Source organism: Notothenia rossii, assembly GCF_949606895.1.
Source record: "Notothenia rossii genome assembly, chromosome: 2".
Classification (NCBI taxonomy): Eukaryota; Metazoa; Chordata; class Actinopteri; order Perciformes; family Nototheniidae; genus Notothenia; species Notothenia rossii.
Window position 1 is genome coordinate 47,117,854 of NC_136904.1, and position 23,924 is coordinate 47,141,777.

Genomic DNA, 23,924 nt, shown 5'->3' on the forward strand with positions numbered 1-23,924 from the left:
TTCTGTAGCCATGTGAAGCTACTTTATTATTCTGAACATCATCCAGTGTGTCGGTCTGCTGTGTGTTCACCCCCTCCCGCACACTCACAAAGTCACTCACTTTTGTTCTCATCGCTGTGTTCTAAAATGTGAACAACAAATAATAAGTATAAATAGCTGATATATTTTGATTAAGATAAGTCACATCTTACCATTGTTGTTGTTAGTCACCTCTAATAATGTTTATTTTTATTAAATATATGGTGATCAAATTAAGACATTTCATTTCTATGAGACAAAAGGGATTTATTGGTGACTTGCCAACAGCCATTGAGATGAAGGTATATTGTTTTTGTAATAAAACGTAGATTTCAAAAGAGATGCATGGTGGAGGCTTTCTTTCATCACAGAGGGATATTCACAATCACACAGAGTAATAATAGTAAGTAAAAGTACACACTATGAAGGTAAAGTCGGTGTGATGGACTGAAGGGATGAAGCTGCCAAATAAATGACGGAACAATAATCACAGAGGTGGAAAGTGCTCAGATCTTGTACTTGAGTAAAAGTAAAAGAGTGTAGGAATACTCTGTTACTGTTACAAGTAAAAGTCCTGCATTCAAAATGTTACTTAAATAAAAGTACAAGTATTCAGATCATAAGTCTTTGAATTACGTTTTTACAATACATAACCAGGGTTTGTCATTTAGAAATGGAAAGGAAAACGTATGCATATACAAATGAAACAATGTTTTTTTTCTGGTTATATGTACAAAGGGGAAAATACAGAACAATGGAAAACACAAAACAAACAATAACAACGACTAAAGTAACTCCCTACATTCACTGCCAGTGTGCCTCATACACACGAATATTCACCAGAATTATCGTTAAATGGATATGTATGCATGTAATACATATGCATAAACATAAATGCAACATACACAGATACAAATCTACTGTATTCATACACACATACATATGCTGCAGATAAGCAATACCAATAACGGATAATTTCACAGTGTGTAATGTATTTCAAATAGGTCCCCAAGCTTCCTGAAACGTCCTGTTTGAGTGTAGAAATTAATATCTGATCTTTTCCAGTTTCATGCAGGAGATTACGTCCATCAACCACTGTGAGTGAGTGGGCGGGACACTGTCTCTCCACTCAAGCAGAATGGCTCGACGAGCTAGGAGGAGAGCAAAAGACAGAGATCAGCGCCGTTCTGCAGTTAAATGCATCTCCTTTCCTATAACCCCAAATATGGCAGCCAGAGGATTTGGATCCAGTTCAGTACTGAACACCTGGGATAAAGTTTGAAAGATCTCCTTCCAGTACATTCAAAGGCGAGGGCAGGACCAGTACATATGAATGAGAGAGGATTTTGGCATTTGTCACAGTAGGGACTAACATCAGGGTCCATTTTGGATAGTTGGACTTTTGAAATAGGAGCTCGATGTACCACTTTGAACAGAATTAAGCAGTGCACATAGATCATTTGACTCAACCCGTTTAAGTACAGAAGTCCATGTATCTACTGGAAGAGAAAAGCCCATATCCACATCCCATATGGACTCAGAACAGTCTCATAATACACACATGCACACAGAAGGATTCACACTTGTATTTCATGATCGGCAAAAGGATCCACACTTGTGTTTTTCAATGAACACACAAATGTGTTCCATTTCATATAAATGTAAATAAAATCCAAATACAGAAAAAAGTTTGATTGGCTTAGAATTGAGGAGACATCTGATTGGCTATAGATAGAAAAAATTACAAGCACCAATCGGCTGACCGGCAGGAGAGTCTCAAAAAACCGACACACGAATGCACAGCGATCCGTGCACAGAAAGCGGTTTGTGTTTGCAGGTTCAGGGGATTTAAACGGAAAACAAATATGTGAGGATCAAAAATAAAGTGTGAATCCTTCTGTGTGCATGTGTGTATTATGAGACTGTTCTGAGCCCATACATCCCATGCTGCCCTGAGCTTATCTGTGGAGAGACATCTTACATCTGACACGTTGTTATAGAAGGCAAGGCAAGTTTATTTATATAGCACCTTTCGACACAAGGCAATTCAAATTGCTTTACAAAAATGAAAGACATTAAGAAAATGGCATTTAAAATCAGTCATTAAAAAGAAAAGATAATAAAATAAACATTAAAAGAAAAAATACACGGATAAAAGTTACAGTGCAGTTTAAGATATGAATAGTTCAATTAAAAGCAGCAGCAAAAAGAAAAGTCTTCAGCCTGGATTTAAAATTAGTCAGAGTTGCAGTGGACCAGCAGGTTTCTGTGAGTTTGTTCCAGATATTTGGAGCATAATAACTGAATGCTGCTTTACCATGTTTAGTTCTGACTCTGGGGACAGAAAGCTGACCAGTCCCTGAAGACCTGAGAGATCTGGATGGTTCATAATTTAGCAGGAGGTCAGAAATGTATTTTGGGCCTAAACCATTCAGTGCTTTATAAACCAGCAGCAGTATTTTTGAAATATATTATTTGACACACAGGAAGCCAGTGTAAAGACTTCAGAACAGGAGTGATGTGATCCACTTTCTTAGTGTTAATGAGGACTCGAGCAGCAGCGTTCTGAATCAGCTGCAGCTTTCTAACATGAAGCTCAGCGCAAGTTCAGGCAGGAAGACCTATCACTTCGTATTGCACGTCATGGCAATACTCGCTCCCTTCACTAAATGATAGGGAGCGCCACTCCTCAAGCTAGCCTATCACTTCCCTCCATTCACAAGCCTAATTATCGCACCTGTTAATCCCTCTATATATGCTCTCCCCTTTTCCATCAGCTGTCTTCCAGGTGTCAACGCGCAACCCTCCTCCACCCCTTCGCCTCCTGCTTCCAACTCAGGGCCAAGCTCAACCTTCTCCCTTCCAACCGGACCTAACCACTTATCACCACCACCAGTGTCTAGACCCGGGGGGGTTCATCGGAAACGGTTCTTCCCTTCCCGAATGACATCCTACCAAACCTGGGCCTAATCGCCAAACACCATTTCATTCACTTGTTATAAACTGTCATCATTATGTTTCATTTATATAATGTGACCCGATAATAACCATGTATTTCATACATCACGTCTCTCCTGATTGAAATATTTTTTAGTTAGACCTGTGAAGACACCGTTACAGAAGTCCAGTCTCCTGAAGATAAAAGCATGGACAAGTTTTTCAAAATCCTGCTGTGACATTAGTCTTTTAATCCTAGATACATTCTTTAGGTGATAGGAGGCTGATTTAGTAACTGTTTTAATGTGACTGTTGAAACTCAGGTCAGAGTCCATGACTACACCTAGATTTCTGGCTTTATCTGTTGTTTTGAATATTGCAGACTGAAGTTCAGCGCTAACTTGTATACGTTCTGCCTTGGCTCCAAAAACCATGACCTCAGTTTTATCTTTGTTTAAATGGAGAAAGGTCTGACACATCCAGTCATTGATTTGTTCAATGCACTTACTCAGTGTTTGAATTGGAGCATAGTCTCCTGGTGAAATTGTTACGTAAATTTGTGTGTCATCCGCATAGCTATGGTAACTTATTTTGTTGTTTTTCATTTTCTGAGCCGGTGGTAGCATGTAGACGTCAAAGAGAAGAGGCCCCCAAGATGGAGCCTTGAGGTACCCCACAACGTTTTTTCTGTCCTTTAAGTAGGATTCAAACCAATTTAGAACTGTTTCCGAAAGTCCCACCCAGTTTTCCAGTCGGTCTAGTAATATGTGGTGGTCATCAGTGTCAAACGCAGCACTCAGATCTAATAATACTAACACTGAAGTTCTGCCACTGTCTGTGTTTAAGTGGATGTCATTGAAGACCTTTACAAGAGCAGTCTCAGTGCTGTGGTTTGGACGAAAGCCTGACTGGAAAACATCGAAACAATTATTTAAATGCAAGAAGTTACTCAACTGTTGAAAAAAAAATTGTTCAAGGATTTTACCTAGAAATGGCAGGTTTGATATGGGCCTGTAATTGTTCATTACTGAAGCATCTAGATCAGTGGTTCTCAACTGGTGGGTCGCGACCCAAAAGTGGGTCGCGGACCCGTTTCGAGTGGGTCGCAGATGTGTGAGTGAAGAACAAAAAAAAGAAAAAAAAGAAATTGGAATTCTTCTTTTTTTTGGGGGGGAAAAAGTCAAACTTTTATTTTGAAGGCCCGATTTTCTAACGCTGTGCATGCAGTCGGCGTTGGACTGGAAGTACCGGAGACCATAAACTGTTTTGAAAACTTCTGTCACGTAGTGATCATCTTCTCAATAAAATATCTTTGCTGATGTTTTTTCGAGTCTTCTGGCCAATCAGATTCAAGATTGTTGCCGGAAGTCCCCACGGAGAATAACTTTGCGGTATAACTCTTCTTTATATATCCATGGGTACAACTTCAGATACAAATGAACACATAATGACATATGACCCCCGGTTTGATGATTGAGGTCACAGAACAATGGGAGCTATCTACCCTAACCCACAATTTAAAGTAAGTCACACAGACTATCTCCTCTTTACTCTTCTCTCTGTGAGGAGCAGCAAGCTGTCAGAACAAAGTGAAAAACAAACAATGGCATCAAATCTTATTAATATGTCGGGTAGTAATAGATGTATTTATTTTCTTCTCAGAGTGTACAATAATGCATAGTTTATGTTAGTATTTCTAAAAAATCTCCTGGGTGAGAATCCCCCCAGACCCCCTTCTGGGGTTGGGTTTTCAGCATGTGTGCCTTTTTATACAGTTCAGCTTTGATACCATCATCTCATTAAACCTTTTTTAAAAGCATACTTTAGTTCTGTGAAGGGATATAAGGGATATATGCACTGTACTTCACTTTTATTAATATGGTATGCTGAAAAGCGTATATATTACAGCACGTTTTTTTGTTGAATAGATTTGAGTGCTTCAAAATGTTGGGTCGCGATGTATTGACCAAGTAAAAAGTGGGTCCCGAGGCCTGACCAGTTGAGAACCACTGCAGTTTTCAGGGCCTGTAGAAAAATATCTGAGTGAAGAGATTTGTTTACTATATGAAGTAGATCTGAGGCCGTGCAACGAAAAACATCTTTGAAAAATCCTGTTGGAATAATATCAAGGCAGCAGGAGGAGGATTTCAGAAGTTGAATAATGTCCTCCAGGTTTTTATCATTAATCTGATGGAATTGTGTCATGATGTTTGAATTGATATTACGTGGACAGGGGCAACACATTTGCTGTACCTGATGCAGAGGCACTGACTGCTTGCCTGATTTTCTGAATTTTGTCAGTGACGAAGGAGGCAAATTCATTGCCTGCCCTGCTGGATAGAAATTCAGAGGTTACTGACACTGGGGGGTTAGTTAGTCTGTCGACAGTAGCAAACAAGGCACGTGCGTTGTTTTTGTTTTTGGTAATGATGTCAGAGAAGAAAGACTGTCGTGCGTTTTTCAATTCCAAATTATAAAGGCCAACCAATTACAAAGTGAACCTGGAGATTTGTTTTTCGCCACCTACGTTCAGCTTTTCAACACTCTCTTTTTTCTGTTCTCGCGGCCATGGCCTTTCTCCATGGAGATATTTTCTTGCCAATCACTTCCTTTACCTTAGTTGGAGCAATGGCATCTATAACATGTTTAATTTTTGAATGAAAATGATCTACTAGCTCATTTACTGAGATGTTAGCAGGGGCAAGTGTGGAAGAAAAATTCTGAGTAAACATTTCCCGAGTGTTTTCAGTTAACCCTTTCGAGTCCTGGGCTAATTTGGCCGTTTTCGCATACTTTTGATTTGTCTTACTCAACCCCATTAAGAAATGTTTGGCATGTCAATGTTTGGTATCCTTTTTTTAAGGACAACCTCACCTATATAACCTGATAGTTATTTCTTTCATTTTGAGATACTATATGAACATTTTGGACTCAAAATCACAAAACGTGAAAACAGATTTTGAAAATGATATTATTTTTCATATAGGTAACACAAAAACATACACAACGAAACCATTTGAAAGCTGGAAATATATACATGGGATGTCACTATGATAATGTGAAAGTTTGATTGAGGTAGCATGAACCTATATACAAATGTTATGAACAAATAACAGGTGTATCCATAGGCTTTTTTTCCTAATTTCTCAAGTTCTGTCAACAGTGACACAGTAGGCACAACAAAACATTTAAAAGCTTAAATAATGTACATGGGATTTCATTCTGATAAGGCAAAAGTGTTATTATAAATATAATACAAATATATATAAACACATTATGTACAAAAATCTGTTTTTTCTGTGTTTATCTGTGCCACGCTTCAAAGCAGCGACACAGAGGGCAACATCACAGGCTCCTCCTCCTCCTTCTCCATGTCAAAAAACAAGCTCATAGCTTGACTCACGTTCAGAGTTCTCTTCATCATAGTTGAATCTTCAAAACTCTAAATCTATCTAACTATATCTAAATTCTCAATGTTTGTCTGTCACTTTACTTCAATCGCAGTCTCCCGCCGTCTCTCTTTGTCTCCCGCCACCTGTCTTCGTATATCTTCGTCTCTCTCAATTTCCCGCCGCCTCTCTTTGGTTCCCGCCGTCCCTCTTCGTCTCTTTTCGTCTTGCTTCGTATCACTCCGTTTACCTGATTACCTCACCCCCTCCCTGGTAAATACATCCTGCTGAGCAGAATCTACAGTTTCCAGTATTTTTCGTTTCGTAAAATGATAAAATACGGCGTAGATATTAAAATGTGTGCTACCATTATTCATACTTTTGAAATATATTTGCATTAACTTTATATCATCGTATCTCTGTGTTTATTGGGTCTTTTTGCATGAAACAAAGACTGGCATATAGTTTCAAGCCAGTACTTTCGACAGAAATACACATATACATCCTGTTGAGCAGGATCTACAGTTTCCAGTATTTTCCGTTTCGTAAAATGATCAAATACGGCGAAGATATTCAAATATGTGCTTCCATTTTTCATACTTTTGAAATGTATTAACTTTATATCATCGTATCTCCGTGTTTACTGGGTCTTTTTGCATGAAACAAAGACTGGGATATAGTTTCAAGCCAGTACTTTCGATAGAAACACACGACAATGCTGTCCGGACTGTTGTTTTTATGCGGCACCGGCTTGAACAGGTCATGTGATCTGATCACGCCGGCGTGACGGTCGACTCCAAAGGATTAAATATCGCTTTGTGGTTACCTCTTTTTGAATATTTTTGTGAACAGAAATAGAACTCTCAAAGAGTGCAACACCAGTCACCACAACCTCGGAGATATTCAGACCCTTTGAGATAATTAAGTCCAGAGTGTGCCCCTTATTGTGCGTGGGCTCCGTCACATGCTGAGTCAGTCCATAGTTATCAAGAACACAAAACAGTTCTTTAGCCCCTCTGTCCTGGGGGTTGTCAACATGGATGTTAAAATCACCAACAATGACTAGACAGTCAAAGTCAATACACACTATAGACAGCAGTTCAGTAAAGTCATCAAAAAAGCTTGCACAGTATTTGGGTGGTCTATAGATATTTAGGAACAGAGCTCGAGAGGAGCAATTCAGCTGAAGGGCCACATATTCAAAAGAAGCAAAGTTCCCATAAGATTCCTGCATTGAATGGAATCATTGAACAAAATAGCAACTCCCACTCCTTTCTTATACATTCTTTCCTGACTCATAAAACTAAAGTTGGAAGGTGTTGATTTGATAAGAACAGCTTCACTGTTATTTTGTTCAATCCATGTTTCCGTTAAAAACATAAAATCGAGATTGTGCTCAGTGATAAAATCATTGATTAAAAATGTTTTTCCTGCCAAAGACCTGACATTTAATAAAGCTTGTTTAAGTTCGTTAAATACACTATCAGTCAGATTTGTTGTGACAAGCTGTGGATGACATGGAATCACTGCTAAATTTGATAAACTCACACAAACATTTGAGCACTTCCTGTATCCAAGCTGATTCACCGCTCTTAATCTATTACCTATCAACACAGATATCGGCAAAGCTACAGGCAGGCAGGGCCCCGGCGTGTCCTGGAGAGAGTTGTGAGTGCCATACGCCCTTGAGCCTGGACCCAGCACATATCAGTAAGAGTTTTTTGCGTTTTGTACACACACATCCTTATCAGGCTTCGGAGACTGCAGATGCTTTCTTGAAGGGAGGGGAGGTGGTTGAAGTAGGCACGGTGATGGAGGCGGGGGAGATGGTGCGCGTCTCTGCTTCAGTGATTTTGGTGGGCGTTGTTGAGGAGCGGGGGTAAAGGACATGCTGTCAACCCTGTGTATCGCCTTAGTTTGGTCTTTGAACTCCAGGAAGGAATCGGTGCCAACCCTCTGTATCTCCTTCATGTGTTCAGCGATCTCCAGGAGGGTGGGCGAGGGTGAAAGGGTGAAAGGAGAGAAGAGAGAGATGTGGGGTGAGGGAAGAGTATGTTCAGAAGTGATAGGGGGGGTGAAGGGCGGTGGAGTCTCCTCCATTTGTCTCCCATAATCAAGACATTCCTCAGGTGGGTGCAGTGATAGATTTTCAAGGTTTTCTGAGCGATGTGTTGTGTCTTTCTCTTGTTTTGATTCCTCTTGTTGCTTGTCCTTGGCAGAGGGAACAGATGGATGACGTAGGCAGTTGAATACGTTAAAGATAAACAATTTCACTCCTGACTTGTTCAGGCAAACTCCATTTGCCTTAAAAAGATGTCTGCGGTCCCAGAAAAAGTTAAAGTTGTCAATACAATTGACAGAATCGCCAGTCCAGACAGTTGAAAGCCAGGTGTTCAGTGCAAACAATCTGCTGAATCTCTCCAGTCCCCTTCTGACTGACGGTAGAGGGCCACTGAACACCTCTGCATTTAGAGAGCTGACAGTTTCCAACAAACATTTAAAGTCTTCTTTCAGCACTTCTGACTGTTGTTTCATAACATAATTTGTTCCAATGTGCAGTACAACATTTTTCACAGTTGGATATACAGGATCTTCTCAGCCAAGTCAGAGACCATATCCTTGGCAAAACAGAGTACTTTGGTGTTGTTCTTACTACACAGACTTTTTACATCTCTTACAGCAGAGTCACCCACAATCAGAGTTTCAGGCCCAGTCGTTAGCTTTCCCTCTAGCCTTTTACTTTTGGAGTAGCTATTGGTCCTGACCAGAGTTGGGTGTAACGCGTTACAAAGTAAAAGCGTTACTGTAATAATATTACTTTTGTCGGTAACGGAGTAGTGTAACGCGCTACTTTTATAATTCAGTAATCACACAACAGTTACTAACATTGCCCCGACACGCGTTACTTCGTTACTTCCTAAAGTCAGTCATAATCACACTGACAGACAAGAGGGGTTTCCCGCCGCATATGTACGTAATCTGCGCGACTTGCGCGTCCACATCTCCACGTGCAGTGCTGCATAAACATGGCTGAGTCAGCGATAACTTTCGAGGGGTGGAGGTATGCCCATTATTTTGAGTTCATCCGAAGAATCGACAGGAATGTGACGGTGAGGTGCAAACTGTGTCCAGGCCAGAAGCTGTTATCCACTGCTGTTAACACCACGTCAAACCTCAACAAACACCTGCAAAGAACACATACTAAGGTGAAGCTAACTCACAGGCTATTTGTTGTTTGTTTATATCACGTAGTCTGTTCTTCTTCTCTGTCTTCCGGTTGTTGCCTGTTTTGAATGATAAATACACACTACCGCCGCCTGCTGGTAAGGAGAGTTATTGCCACTCACACATGCGCAGTTCGTACGTGCTCGGCGAGTAAAGTAACGAGTAAAGTAACGAGTTACTTTATGTAGAGAGTAACGAAGTAGTGTAATATATTACTTTTTTTTAATGTAATATATTAAAATGTTTTAGTAACGAACCCATCTCTGGTCCTTACCCTGCTGTTTGAAGAGGACAGGTTATCAAGGTCATCAGAAAGAGATCTCCGGTTCTGGGTCATTGGATCGTCTCTGTTCTGGATTGGCACACTCTGTGGTTTAGGAGGATTGTTTGTAGTTCTCCCTTTAGCAGCTATCCACGGCTGCTTCCTAGTATGAAGAGGGGTTGAAGAGGCGCTCTGTTACGATTCGGGAAAGGTAGGACCCAAAAGCAGACAAAAAAGGTAAGTTGGTCTGGAAAACAAAAGCAAGCTTTATTTTAAAAGCTGATGGCAAATACATGGCATAAAACATAAAGGAAACAAAATGAAGATACAATACCAAAAAAGCTGACGGTGACTGACATGGATGGAGACAGGAAACACAAACAACAGGTGAACACAATGAGACAATCAGACACAGGAGGAAAACAAGAGACAGGGAGAACAGAACAGCAAAGCAAAACCCATTACCAGACAGATAACACTAAAACCGTGACATAACACCAAAATCGTGACAGAACCCCCCCTCAAGGGACGGATTCCAGACGTCCATAATAAAGTCCAACATTTCCAAAGGGATGGGTGTAGGGGGTACGGAGGACGGGTCTGGATCGACAGCCCAGGAAAGGCATAGTTCATGGAGGGGTTCTCGGGCGTACAGCCCGGGGAAAGGCATAGTTCCTGGTGGGAATCTCGGGCGGACGGCCCGGGGGCAAGGCAGAGTTCATGGTGGGGGTCTCGGGCGGACGGCCCGGGGCAAGGCAGAGTTCATGGTGGGGGTCTCGAGCGGACGGCCAGGGGGAAAGGCAGAGTTCATGATGGGGGTCTTGGGCGGACGGCCCGGGGGCAAGGCAAAGTTCATGGTGGGGGTCTCGGGCGGACGGCTCGGGGGCAAGGCAGAGTTCAAAAAGGGGCGAAGGCCACAGCGGGCAAACTCAGGGGGCCGGGCATGAGGGCGAAGGCAGCGGCTGGAAGAGTCAGGGGGCCGGGCTCGAGGGCGAAGACCACGGCTGGGGAGCTCAGGAGGCCGGGCACAAGGTCGAGCAAGAAGGCAGCGACGAGACAGCTCCGGAGGGCGGGCAGGAAGGCGGCGACCGGACCGCTCCGGAGGACGGGCACAAAGGCGGTGACGGGATAGCTCCGGAGGACGATGTACGCCGCAATGGGACCCCTCCAGTGTCAGCTCGATCACCGGAGCACTGGGGTTGAGAGCAGGAGCTGGTGGGACCCCTGGCGGGACAGGTGTGGACGGGACCCTGGACGGAACATGGGCTGGTGTCAGTGGAACCCCCGACGGAGCGAGGGCTGGTGTCGATGGGACCCTCGGCGTAGCACGTGTCGACGGGACCCCCAACAGTACAGGATGTGGTGTTGGCAGGAAACCCGACGGAGCAGGTGTTGGCGGGACCCCAACAGGACAGGATCTGGTGTTGGCAGGAAATTTGGCGGAGCAGGTGTCGGCGGGACCCCTAACAGGACAGGATCTGGTGTTGGCAGGAAATCCGGTAGAACCACCAAACAGTAGTAGCAGAACAGTAGTCGGCGGGACCCCAACGGGACAGGACATAAAGTTGGCAGGACCCCCAGCGAGACAGGTGTCGGCGGGACCCCCAACAGAACAGGACATGGGGTTGGAAGGACCCCCGGCAGAACAGTAGTCGGCGGGACCCCCAACGGCACAGGACATAGAGTAGGGACTCGAGTAGGGATTAGAGAAGGGACTCGAGTAGGAACTGGAGAGGGGACTGGAGAGGGGACTCGAGAGGGAACTCGAGAGGGGGCTCAAGAAGAGACTCGAGAGGGGACCTGAGAAGTGACTTGAAAGGGGACTCAAGAGGGGACTTGAGAGGGAGCTCGAGAGGGGACTTGAGAGGGGGCTCGAGAAGAGACTTGAGAGGGGACTTCAGAAGTGACTTGAAAGGGGACTCGAGAGGGGACTGGAGAGGGGACTCGAGAAGAGACTCGAGAGGGGACTTGAGAAGGAACTTGAGAGGAGACTTGAGACGGTCGGTACGCAGACAGAACACGGGGGATCCCAAAAAAAGGGTCAGAAAATGGAGACTGGCACTCAGGGCTAAGAGAAAAAACTGAGCCATTCAGGCAACGAACTCCTCAACTAAGGCATTTCGGCCACCTCCATTTGTGCCTTTTTGAGTATAGCCTCTTTGTCCCTTCTAGACGAGGTTACACTCCACTCGTCATGATAACATTGAAGGGAAAATCCAGATCGAACAGATCCAACTCAAAATCATCAAAATCCGCTGGGTCCATAAATTGGTCGGTTCATTCTGTTATGATTTGGGAAAGGTAGGACCCAACAGCAGACTACAAAAAAGGTAAGTTGGTCTGGAAAACAAAAGCGAGCTTTATTTAAAAGCTGATAAAATAAAGCAAATACATGGCATAAAACACAAAGGAAGCACAAGGAAGATTCAATACCAAAAAAGCTGACGGTGACTGACATGGAGGGAGACAGGAAACACAAACAACAGGTGAACACAATGAGACAATCAGACACAGGAGGAAAACAAGAGACAGGGAGAACAGAACAGCAAAACAAAACCAGTTGCCAGACAGATAACACAAAAACCGTGACATAACACCAAAATCATGACGCGCTCTTCCTGGGTGATAACAATGCAGGCCAGCCGGTCGCATTACAGATTTCAGAGCACTGGGCTCTGCCTGTTGTTCGTCCTCCCAAATCCCATGGAAATGATTTACTCTTCGGCCTTGCACCCAGAGAGTTTGAGGGAGGACTACTACTTGTAGATGTATTACCCGGTACACATTCCTCCTGTTCCTTGGAATCCTTGTAGCTGCTAACTAGCTTTGAGTTAGCATGCCTTTGTCCATTATTTTTGCAACACTGGTAAAGTGGTGTTATTCCAACCTAGTCCATTCACTTCCACGTTAACTTCCAACCAATGCATTTTCATTTCCAACACGGCCATCTTCTGTAGAAGTTTGTGGAAGTCATCTGTTGAAAATGGAGGCATTTTGCTGCTAATTAGCTTAAGCTATATAGCATGCAGTACCAGGCTTTTGCCGTTGCTAGGCCACGTAAGACTGAGGTCGTCGTAAAAATATTGAAATATGGCCGAAACCCTCCGTCTATTTGCAAAGAATAACTGTCCCAGTGACAGGTTAATGTCCAGGAGCCGCTGCTCGAAGTTTTCAGAAAAGAAAAATTGAAAAACAGCATAAAAAAGTAAGCAGAGGGAAGAGCAAGCAGAAAAGCCTCTGCACTGTAAGAAGGTTGCACTCTTCAGCAAGAAGAAGAGTGCAGCTGAGGCTGAAATAAGTTTGTTCTGGGACAGGTTTAAGGAGAGGACAGTATTAACAATGGTTGCATCGGTAGATAGAAAGGCTGGGTAATTGAGAGAGCATATAAGGCCTTGCTTGTAAATGTCTAAAAAAATAGACTTAGGGAGACTGCATTTTTTGCTCAACTGCTCGAATGATGCCAGAGTGTTATCTATGAAAAGATCCTTGAAACTAATGATTCCTTTTCTTCGCCATTCTAGAAAACCACAATCCAAAACGGATGGTTTAAATAAGGGATTTTGTATGATGGGACTCAGAGGAGAAAGGTCAGACAGGCCAAAGTACTTCCTAAATTGAACCCATATCCTTAAAGAGTATTTAACCACTGGGTTTCTGATAGATTTAATTGAAATAGGAAGTTTGGATCCAAGCAGTGCAAGAATGGACGTGTTATCCTCTGAGTTCAATTCCATGGCCACCCAATTGAGGTGGAAGTGGAAATGAGACCAAAATGTAAAGCGGTGCAGATTAGTTGACTTGTAGTAAAAACAGAAGTTGGTAAGGGCCATACCAGCATTAGCCCTGTTTTTTTTGCAGGTGGGTTTGAGACGGGGACACTTACATTGCCATATACAGGACTGTCTCAGAAAATTAGAATATTGTGATAAAGTTCTTTATTTTCTGTAATGCAATTAAAAAAACAAAAATGTCATACATTCTGGATTCATTACAAATCAACTGAAATATTGCAAGCCTTTTATTATTTTAATATTGCTGATTATGGCATACAGCTTAAGAAAACTCAAATATCCTATCTCTAAATATTAGAATATCATGAAAAAGTATACTAGTAGGGTGTTCAACGAATCCCTTGAATCGTCTAATTAACTCGAAACACCTGCAAGGGTTTCCTGAGCCTTGAAAAACACTCAGCTTGGTTCAGTAAACTAAATCACAAGTATGGGGAAGACTGCTGATCTGACTGCTGTCCAGAGGACCGTCATTGACACCCTCCATCAGGAGGGTAAGACACAAAAAGAAATTTCTCAAAGAGCAAGCTGTTCACAGAGTGCAGTTTCAAAGCACATCCACAAAAAGTCTGTTGGAAGGGGGAAATGTGGCAGGAAACGCTGCACAACCAAGAGAGATGACCGCAGCCTTAACAGCATTGTGAAGAAGAGTCGCTTCCAGAATTTGGGGGAGCTTCAAAGACAGTGGACTGAAGCTGGAGTCCAGGTATCAAAAGTCACTGTTCACAGACGTGTCCGGAAAATGGGCTACAATAGCCGTATTCCCATGGTCAAGCCACTTCTGAACTCAAGACAACGGAAGAGGCGTCTGACTTGGGCTAAGGAAAATAAGCACTGGACAGTTGCACAGTGGTCCAAAGTCCTCTTTTCAGACGAAAGCAAGTTTTGTATTTCATTTGGAAGTCAAGGCGCCAGAGTCTGGAGAAAGGCTGGAGAGGAGCAAAATCCAAGTTGCTTGAAATCCAGTGTGAAGTTCCCACAGTCAGCGATGGTTTGGGGAGCCATGTCAGCTGCTGGTGTTGGTCCACTGTGTTTCATCAAGCCCAGAGTAAATGCAGCTGTGTACCAAGAGATTTTAGAGCACTACATGCTTCCGTCTGCTGAAAAGCTCTATGGAGATGAGGAATTCATTTTCCAGCATGATCTGGCACCTGCCCACAGTGCCAAAACCACCAGTAACTGGTGTACTGACCATGGCATTACTGTCCTCGATTGGCCTGCAAATTCCCCTGACCTGAACCCCATAGAGAATATGTGGGGTATTGTGAAGAAGAAGCTGAAAGACACCAGACCCAACAATGCTAATGAGCTAAAGGCCGCTATTGAAGCATCCTGGGCATCCATAACACCTCAGCAATGCCACAGGCTGATTGCCTCCATGCCACGCCGCATTGATGCAGTAATCCGTGCAAAAGGATTCCCAACCAAGTACTGAGTGCATTAATGGACATTTTCAAATGTTTGATTGTGTTTTGCTGTTATAAATCTTTTTTTTTTACTTGGTCTGAGGAACTATTCTAATTTTTTGAGATAGGATTTTTGAGTTTTCTTAAGCTGTATGCCATAATCAGCAATATTAAAATAATAAAAGGCTTGCAATATTTCAGTTGATTTGTAATGAATCCAGAATGTATGACATTTTTTTTTTTTAATTGCATTACAGAAAATAAAGAACTTTATCACAATATTCTAATTTTCTGAGACAGTCCTGTATAAAAGTGTCCAGTTGGTCGAAAAAGGATCTAGGGATAAAGAGTGGTAAGGCTTGCAAAAGATAAAGACATTGAGGTAGGATGGTCATTTTGATTGAATTGACACGGCCTACAAGGGACATTGACAGAGGTGACCTCGGTGTATTTCCTTGTAACTGAAACACCCAACTTAGAAAGTTTTTAGCTTTCAATTTTAAAAGGCAGGTAGGTGAGGTTTAAGGTTTGTGCTTTGTCATTGATTGGAAAGAGTTCAGTTTTGTGAAGGTTTCATTTGTATCCTGACAGGTGACCAAACTGACTGTAGAGAGGTGCTCAAGTTTTAAACGAAAAGTAATAGCTCGTCAGCATAGAGTGAGACCTTGTGCTCCATTTTGGACCTCCAGATTCCGGATATACCTTTGCTATCATGCAAGGCTGTAGCGAGCGGTTCGATGGCCAGATCAAAACGCATGGGGCTCATGGGGCATCCCTGACGGCTGCCACGGTGCAAGCCAAATGGTTTAGAGTGCTCGGACTTGGTGCGAGCCGAGGCTGAGGGATATTTATATAGGAGTTTAATTCACAAAGCAAAGCTTGGTCCAATCCGAAATGTGTCAAAGACAAAAACAGGTAGTTCCACTGAACCCGGTCAAATGCTTTCTCTGCGTCAAGTGAAACCACACACAGGGACTTCTTGTTTGGTCAGCAGATATAATTGTGGGGAGGGCGTGTTCTAGTCTATGTCCTGGGACTTTAACTAACATTTTTGCAACTCTGTTTAAGAGAGAGAGGGGCCTGTAAAATGGACATTCGGTTGGGTCCTACCCTTTCTTGGCAATTAAAGTGATGCTTTAAAGCTTCTCTGAAAGATTGAGGAAGAGAGCCCTGCATGTGTTCACTTCCCATTTCTTTACGCAGAGCTTTAAAAATATGTGTGTTCAGTGCTTTGTGTTTTGTTTTAATTCACAATTTTCACAAACTGGTCCAGTACAGATTGAGGCATGGTGGCATTTTGTTCAGAGCCAGCTGTTCTCTGTGAATGCAACAGTGTGTTGATGTGGCGCAAGGTGCAACTGTGCGTACGCACGCTGCCAGTCCCTTTTGTTTCCCAGTCATTGCAGTCGACAAATCGAATGGGGGGCACACACTGCCGTCAACAACCAACACACAAACACCATCTTCAATTTAATTTTCATGCTGTGAAGCCTATTTCACACACAATGCAGGGGTGTAGTGCTATTTTATAGCGCACCAATGACTTGTGCATACATGCACGGTTGTGGCACGACCAACTAAACAGAAACATATAAGGACAGAGGGTGTTGTTTTCTCATACTGATATTTTGCACAAACTGTGCTGTTGTATTTGCTGTAAAGTGTCTTTACTGTAGTTTATTTTTTATTATATGCACAGCACTTTGGCTCGACCAAAAATCGTTTAAAAATGTGCTATATAAATAAAACTTGATTGGATTTGATATGGACATAGGCCACCATATAAAAAGTGTGCAAATGTATTTAGTATCCTATCCATGTGAAGATGTTTTAGGTGGGGGTGGACCTAACCTCCTCTAGGAGGGTCTGGGGTAGGGCTGCAACAAACGACTAATTTGATAATCGATTAATCTATCGACTAATGAAACGATGAATCGATTATTCGGATCGTTAAAGTTTTAACTGTTCTACTACTTATATCGATACTGATTATCGATCCGGTCCTTTTAACGATAGTATTAACGGTTCTTTTGACATGAAATAAGGTAAACTAACTAAACAAATTGTGAACAAAACTAACATTGCTTTTTATTTTAATTAAATGCATAATATTTCACATCAAAAGAAACAACAATGTTTTAACAAATCATATTAAATGATGTGATGACAGAACTGTAAACAGAATAGCTGAAACTTTAACAAAATAAATAACTCAGTTACCTCTAATCATTAACCTATGTTTTTATAACTGAGTTAACTCTGTGTGTTGCTGATAGCATACATAACACCTGACGTGGAAACGTTACTCGTGGACGGCGCTACAGAGCTGCTAGAAAGACTGTGGAACCCGGTGCATTTCTCCGTTTGGATGTGGTGCACCTTTGCTAAATGTTTAGACAAATTGCTCGTGTTACCGCCCTTACATGATACACTGTTATTGCACTTTTGGTAACGAGCATTGTCCACATCGAGACGGCTAAAGTTTAACCACACCTCGGAGCGCGTTCTCTCCGCCATCTCCTCCGTGTGTGTTGCATGCATGTAGCAGCTGCGTGTGTATGTAAACTGCCCCGCCCCCTCGCAAGCAGGCGGGGAGAGATCTCGTCTGAATTGGGAAGATCGAAAATACATTATAGACGCATTTTGTAGTCATATTGCATATTAGAAACGGAGTTGGCGACACTAAGACTGCGATATAATGTTTATGTAGCAATAATACATATGATATATGTTTTAAATGTCTCCTGTACCGATAAAAAAAGAGCGATAACGTTGGAGCTTAACGGGGTGTAGAACACATGTGATGACGTCACCAACGAATCGACGACTGAATTAGTTGCCAACTAATTTGGTAATCGATTTTAATCGATTAAGTCGATTAGTTGTTGCACCACAGCTGCTCGGAAATAATGCCCTTAAGCACAATTTGTCCTGTATAGAGGGCAAACTGTCTCAGTTCCGTGGCCTTCCATTTGTCAATAACCAAACCACTGCCATTCTCTAGTCCATTTTCCATCCTACTGAATAAATAAAAAACTGTGAAATTATCAAATACTTATTTCACTTCAGGGTGAGAGCAGGACACCACAATCTAATCACTCAGAGAGAATCTGGACAATCTGATGTACAGTTTCAAAATAAAAGACCTTTGAAGTCTCATATATGAGCTATCGTCCTTCTGTTTGTATCCAACAGTTAAAATGTTCGAATTACGTTGAACCAGAATTGTCCCCCTTTTTTCTTTAACAGTGAAGAAAATTGGATATGTTAATGATATATTGACCGCAAAACTCAAAATGTCCCCGGTTTTAATTTTGAAAATCTGGTCACCTTACTAATAGATGAACTGAAGGGCTTGGGCCGGAAGCTCCCTAGCTTAGTTAGATGATTGATCAGTAAGTTAGCTAGCGAAATTGAGAAAGACAAGATGGAGAACAGTCAAAAAAGAAAGGGTGGGGCTGAAAAAGCCAGAATGAAAAAACGAAAATTGCTACAGGAAGATGCTGGAAAATGTTCGAAAATCACAGAGCTTTTTAGAAGGGCTCCCGCGCCCAGTCGCAGTAAGGAGGAGAATGAGAAGGAAGATGATGAACCACAGACCCGGCATATGACAGCAGGTGAAGTGTGCAGGGCTGTGTTAATTTATGTTACTGTTAGCAATAGCATTAGTTGACTGAGAAAACAGTCATGAAAAAAGTTAAGCAAAGTTACGACTAGTATAATAAGCCCCGGGCTGTGATTCACAACCTGGACAGCCAGTCAGAAGCTAGAATGCCAACCTAAAGAGCCAATCAGAACCTAGAACGGGCTGCAGGGCTGTGGCCAGACTATTATATCATGCATAAAGTTAGATGCATTAGGATAGAGTCATATGCTCATGATATTCCAAGTTAAATTATATAATATTATAATTTTAAATAATTATATTAAATAATATTAATATTCAATAAATTAATACTCAATAATAAGGACACAGAGATGTGTGGCCAATTCACTATTGCATTCATTTTAGTGATTGACATTATTGTCCATGATATTGATATAATATTGGTAATTTAATTGATTGCTGATGTTCTTCTTATGCAGTTGGCCCTGAGGAAAGTGAGAAAGCTGCAGGGTCCAGTACAGTTCATCCTGAGGAAAGGGAGACAGCTGCAGGGTCAAGTACAGTTGACCCTGAGGAAAGTGAGACAGCTGCAGGGTCAAGTACAGTTGACCCTGAGGAAAGTGAGACAACTGCAGGGTCCAGCACAGGAGAACCAAAAGACAGGGAGATGCAGACTGATGAAGTGAGCTTTGATTACTTTGCCCGGCCTCAGGCTAAAGATATAAGTACATTTTTCGCATACCACCCTCAACAACCCCCAAAACAAACAGTTAAAAATATCTACAACAACAAAGATGGAATCAATAGAAAGTGGCTTACATATTGTGAGAAATCCAACTCACTCTACTTCACAGTATGATTAGCGTATGCAAAGCCATCTGCAAATGACAGCTCGTTCATTAAAGGAGGAATGACATCTTGGAAGCATGTACATCAAAGAATAGAAGAACACGAGAAAAACCAAGTCCACAGAGAAAGTGCAGAGGCATATTTTATGAAGGCTAGTAAAGCAGACATAGCAAGCCTACTCAGTGGCAAACAAATGTCTCTACACAGAGACCATGTCAGAAAGAAACGGCAAGTCATGGAACGTGTCATAGAAGTAGTCAGAGTAATTGGAAAGCGTGGTCTAAGCTTTAGAGGCAACCAATTTGAAGCATTATACACATGGGAGAAAATTGCTGACCATGGCAACTTCTTGGAATGAATCATCCTGCTCAGCAAATACGATGTCTGCCTGCAGGAACATGTCACCCAATGTGTTGAAAAAAGCAAGAAGCTGCATGAGACTGGGTCTAAAGGTAGAGGGTCCTTTGTCACTCTGCTCTCAAAAACTACAGTGAACAAAGTGATCAATGTCATCAGCCACTTAATCCAAGAAACCATATCTAGGGAAGTAAGGGAGGCAGGCATGTTTTCTGTGCAGATCGACACCACACAGGATGTTACATTTACAAACCAGTGTGCTGTTATCCTCAGGTACGTGACAGATGTGGTCCACGAGAAGCTCATAGCTTTGGTTGACAATATTTTGTAGAGCTACTGAAGAAAACTCTGGCAAAGGTGGACATTGATCTTCGGAATTGTGTGGGAAACTCAACCGATGGAGCGGCAAACATGCAGGGCCAATACAAGGGGTTCTCCACCTTGCTCTCCGCAGAGTCTCCCAAACAAGTGCACATCTGGTGCTACGCACACGTCCTGAACCTTGTGCTAGGAGACACCACAGGTGTTGTGATAGCCAGTGCATCGCTCTTCTCACTTCTGAATGATGTTGCTGTGTTCATCAGAGAGTCATACAAGCGTATGAACATGTGGGAGGAAGTGAGTGAAGACACACGACACAGACGGCTGTCTCCAATCGGGGAGACAAGGTAGTGGGCCAAGGATCAGGCTCTGAGCAAGATATTCGGGTGTTTTGGCAATCCTGACCGTGCCTTGTTTATTGACTTGGTGTCAACATTAACAAGGATTGAAGAAGAGGACTCCATGAAGCCAAATGTCAGAGCAAAAGCCAGGGGGTACACAGAGTCTCTCCTAAGGTTCGAGACAATACTGACCGGTCAGATCTTTCTCCGAATATTTGAAATCACGTCACCCCTCTTCAAGTATCTCCAAACCAGCGGCATGGACTTACTGACTGCCCATCGGCTAGTAATAGGGACCCAAGAGAGCCTCAACAAGCGTGTCAGGGGTTTTGATGAGGTGAAAAGAGCAGCAGATGCATTTGTGGACTGGGCCAATGCCAAGCTGCAGGAGAAGGAGGACTGTGAAGTTATGGTCCAAGCTGTGCTCCCAGAGAAACGCGTCAGGAGAAAGAAGGCCATGCCAGGTGAGTTGCTGAGGCAGACTACAGGATCAAGGTCCACAATGTAATTCTGGACACAGTCACAGAGAGCATTCAGAGTCGCTATGCTGCAAATGGACCACTCTGCGCAGACTTTGCATGTCTTGATCCTCGGAATTTCCCTAAAATAAAGGAAATGGGCCTTCCAACAGAAGCATTGCAAAAGCTGAGTGAATGCTTGCTGAAGTATGATGAAAGAGCCACTGCTGGAAGACTGCAGGCTGAGCTGTCAAGCCTAGCCAACTGTTGGGAGAGACTGAAGATGCCCCATTTGGATGCATACAATGTCAGGACAACCGGAGGGGAGGATGGAAGAGAAGAAGACCTAGAGCTAGAGAACAGTTGCAACTACTGCAACAACTGTGCTATTTGTGTGCATCATGTCTTGTCACAGTACAACTTGCTGGCTGATGCCTATCATGTCATTGGATTGGGCTACACTTCCTCCTAACACTGTCATTCAGTCAAGTTGCCTGTGAGAGGACCTTCTCCACACTGAAATATGTGAAGAATCGACTGAGGACCACCCTGACCCAAGAGCATATGGAGGCATTCATGCTCATGTGCACAGAGAAGGAGATTCTGATGGCTCTTGACACTGATGGAGTGATTGACAGGGTCGCAGAGACAAGTGAGCTGCTGCGACACCTGCTGGTGATGTAAGGTAGAACCCATTTGCTGTACTTTGTCCTTAACGCCAATTGTACATTCACGTTACTGACTCCTACATATCCACTTTGACACACCTCACACATGACACAGACATTTTTAAGAAACCTTAAATAAAGGAAGATTTCATTTTGCACCTTACTCCTGTTGTCCTTCTCTTTTATGATATGGCTTGACTCTGGGGAATCTAGCCATAAAAGTATACAGTATATGAGCATAGTAGATGTATAATTTATCTGTAGGCAACAAGGGTGGCCCGCATGCGTGGGCGGCGGCCCGGTGTGTGGGCCGGTGCGTCTGAAAGTCCCGGACTGAATTTGTGTCCCAGTCCGCCCCTGTGCTAAGGTCACCAACAACATGTATACATTTAAATAATCATAAAATCATAAGAACATGGCCATAACCAATAACATACCATATCCAATACGAAAAAACATTGAAACTTGTTTATTTATTTGTTTTTGGTTCATTTATAGTTGTGAGTGTGTCTGGGCTCCTGAACCAGCCTCACCTGTCTCCCCCCTCTCCCCCTGCTTCTCTTTGAGGCAGCAGCAAAGACTAGTTTTAGTTCTCAACACGTTTTTAAAGTTTATCTTACCTTTTTTCACCTAGTTAACTTTTTTTTTATTATTCATGCATATTTTACAAATCACTCCCCCTTCAAAAGGAAATATGTGTTTACATAAATGGTGACCAAACCATTTGAGACCCACAGAGAACTTAGACTAAGTTAACTATCCAAACACTCAGAGTCCTTTACCTGTAGTTTACCTGCTGTAGTTATCAGTCTCTCAGTCTCTCCACCTTTTTGACAGCTCATTATCCGTTAGCGCAGCTAGCTAGCACAAGATGCTAACAACAACAATACACGTAACCGGTGCGCACGCTTTCTCTCTCGCTCGCTCGCGCCACGCATAACTCCCGAGCTTGAATGACACGAGACCAATCGAGGGCATTAGTATGATCTGTATGAAAGTGGCCATGTCGGCAGGCCACAGACAGCAGTAGACAGCCAGTCACCCTCTGTGAGGCAGTCAGGCCCACATTTGCGCAGCGTTGCGTTCACAATACATACATACAAAAAAAAATTCCTCAGGCCAGCAGGCCACTGTTGACAGGGCAAAACGTCGACATAAAAAAAATAATTCCTCAGGCCAGCAGTCCACTGTCGACAGGGCAAAACGTAGGCTAGTATATTTACAAATAACCCTCTCAAGACATGACATGGATACAATATTTTGTAAAAAAAAAAACTTGAAGCTCAAATAATAATTTGCACTCACAGTAAATCAATGTGAGATAGCTGTCTGACTCAAAAGTTAACATTTCGTGAAGGCCAAGTCATGAGGAACTCTGCGGCTCGGAGGGCAGAATTATAACTAGGTTTTAGTTTCTTTAACTTGTCTTTAATTATTTTGATGACACAATTATTTAAAGAGCAACTTACAGTTTTTTTTTTTACTAGATTTATGCTTAACCTTGCCTGGAAATTACAATTAAAAAAGTTAATGCAGGATTTGATATGTTTTACAAGACATAAGGGCAGGAATTCAGAGGGAAAGGAACCGTTTTGAGCTCTGCTACTAAAAACGGCTTTTTTAAAAACGTCATACGCCAAACGCGTCATATTACATCAGATGGGGGAGCAACTTTCTCGGACTCCTTCTCTGCCCAATCCGCGGTAGTAGTTTGTAGTTGGTTTGAGCGGTTATGATTCAGTGAGCTGGTATTTTTTCAGTCATTTTACATTGCATTTCACCATTTGTAATCATGGTGAGCTGGAGTTTGTGCAGGTTGCACAAGCTCCAGCCTGTCACGACATCGAGTCCACAGTTTCCCGAACAGGAAAAGGACCGGAGCTAGCTTTCATTATTGGGTGCGTTGTGCGAGGTGCATCCACCTCCCTGCAGCACATACTCTCCACAGCTGAGGCCTATCAAACAAAACGTTTATCAGGAAAGCGTATTACATCTCTCTCCCCCCCTTCGCTGCTCTCTCTCTCCCCTCCGGTAAACGGCACCGTAGGTAGTGTGGCGTTGCATTATGTAACGCGAGATACGGCTGATACTTGCGCATTAGTTTCTGTTATGGATCAGTATCAACAGTCCTGCCAGTAACGTCACTATATTATCATGGTCTATTGGCCGCCTAGCAGGCTCATAATTATAAGGTTGTGGTCCGTCATATGCATCCAAATATACATTTTCAACCTCTTCTGTGTCAAAACTAGCATTGTGATTTGTGATCCATGTTTATTAATAAGTTCATGTGAC

General features: G+C 42.7%; 1 protein-coding gene and 1 long non-coding RNA gene across 2 annotated transcripts in view; both read right to left on the reverse strand.

Moving 5' to 3' along the window:
- Positions 1–23,924, reverse strand: part of LOC307028880 (uncharacterized protein) — a 178,230-nt gene that overhangs the window by 88,189 nt on the left and 66,117 nt on the right. The gene's annotated exons all lie outside the window — the stretch shown is intronic.
- Positions 345–22,522, reverse strand: LOC307028366. Its single transcript, XR_013804951.1, has 3 exons — positions 22,412–22,522; positions 9,844–9,994; positions 345–1,169 (listed from the first exon to the last, which is right to left on the reverse strand). It is a non-coding gene; the product is annotated as an uncharacterized lncRNA (long non-coding RNA).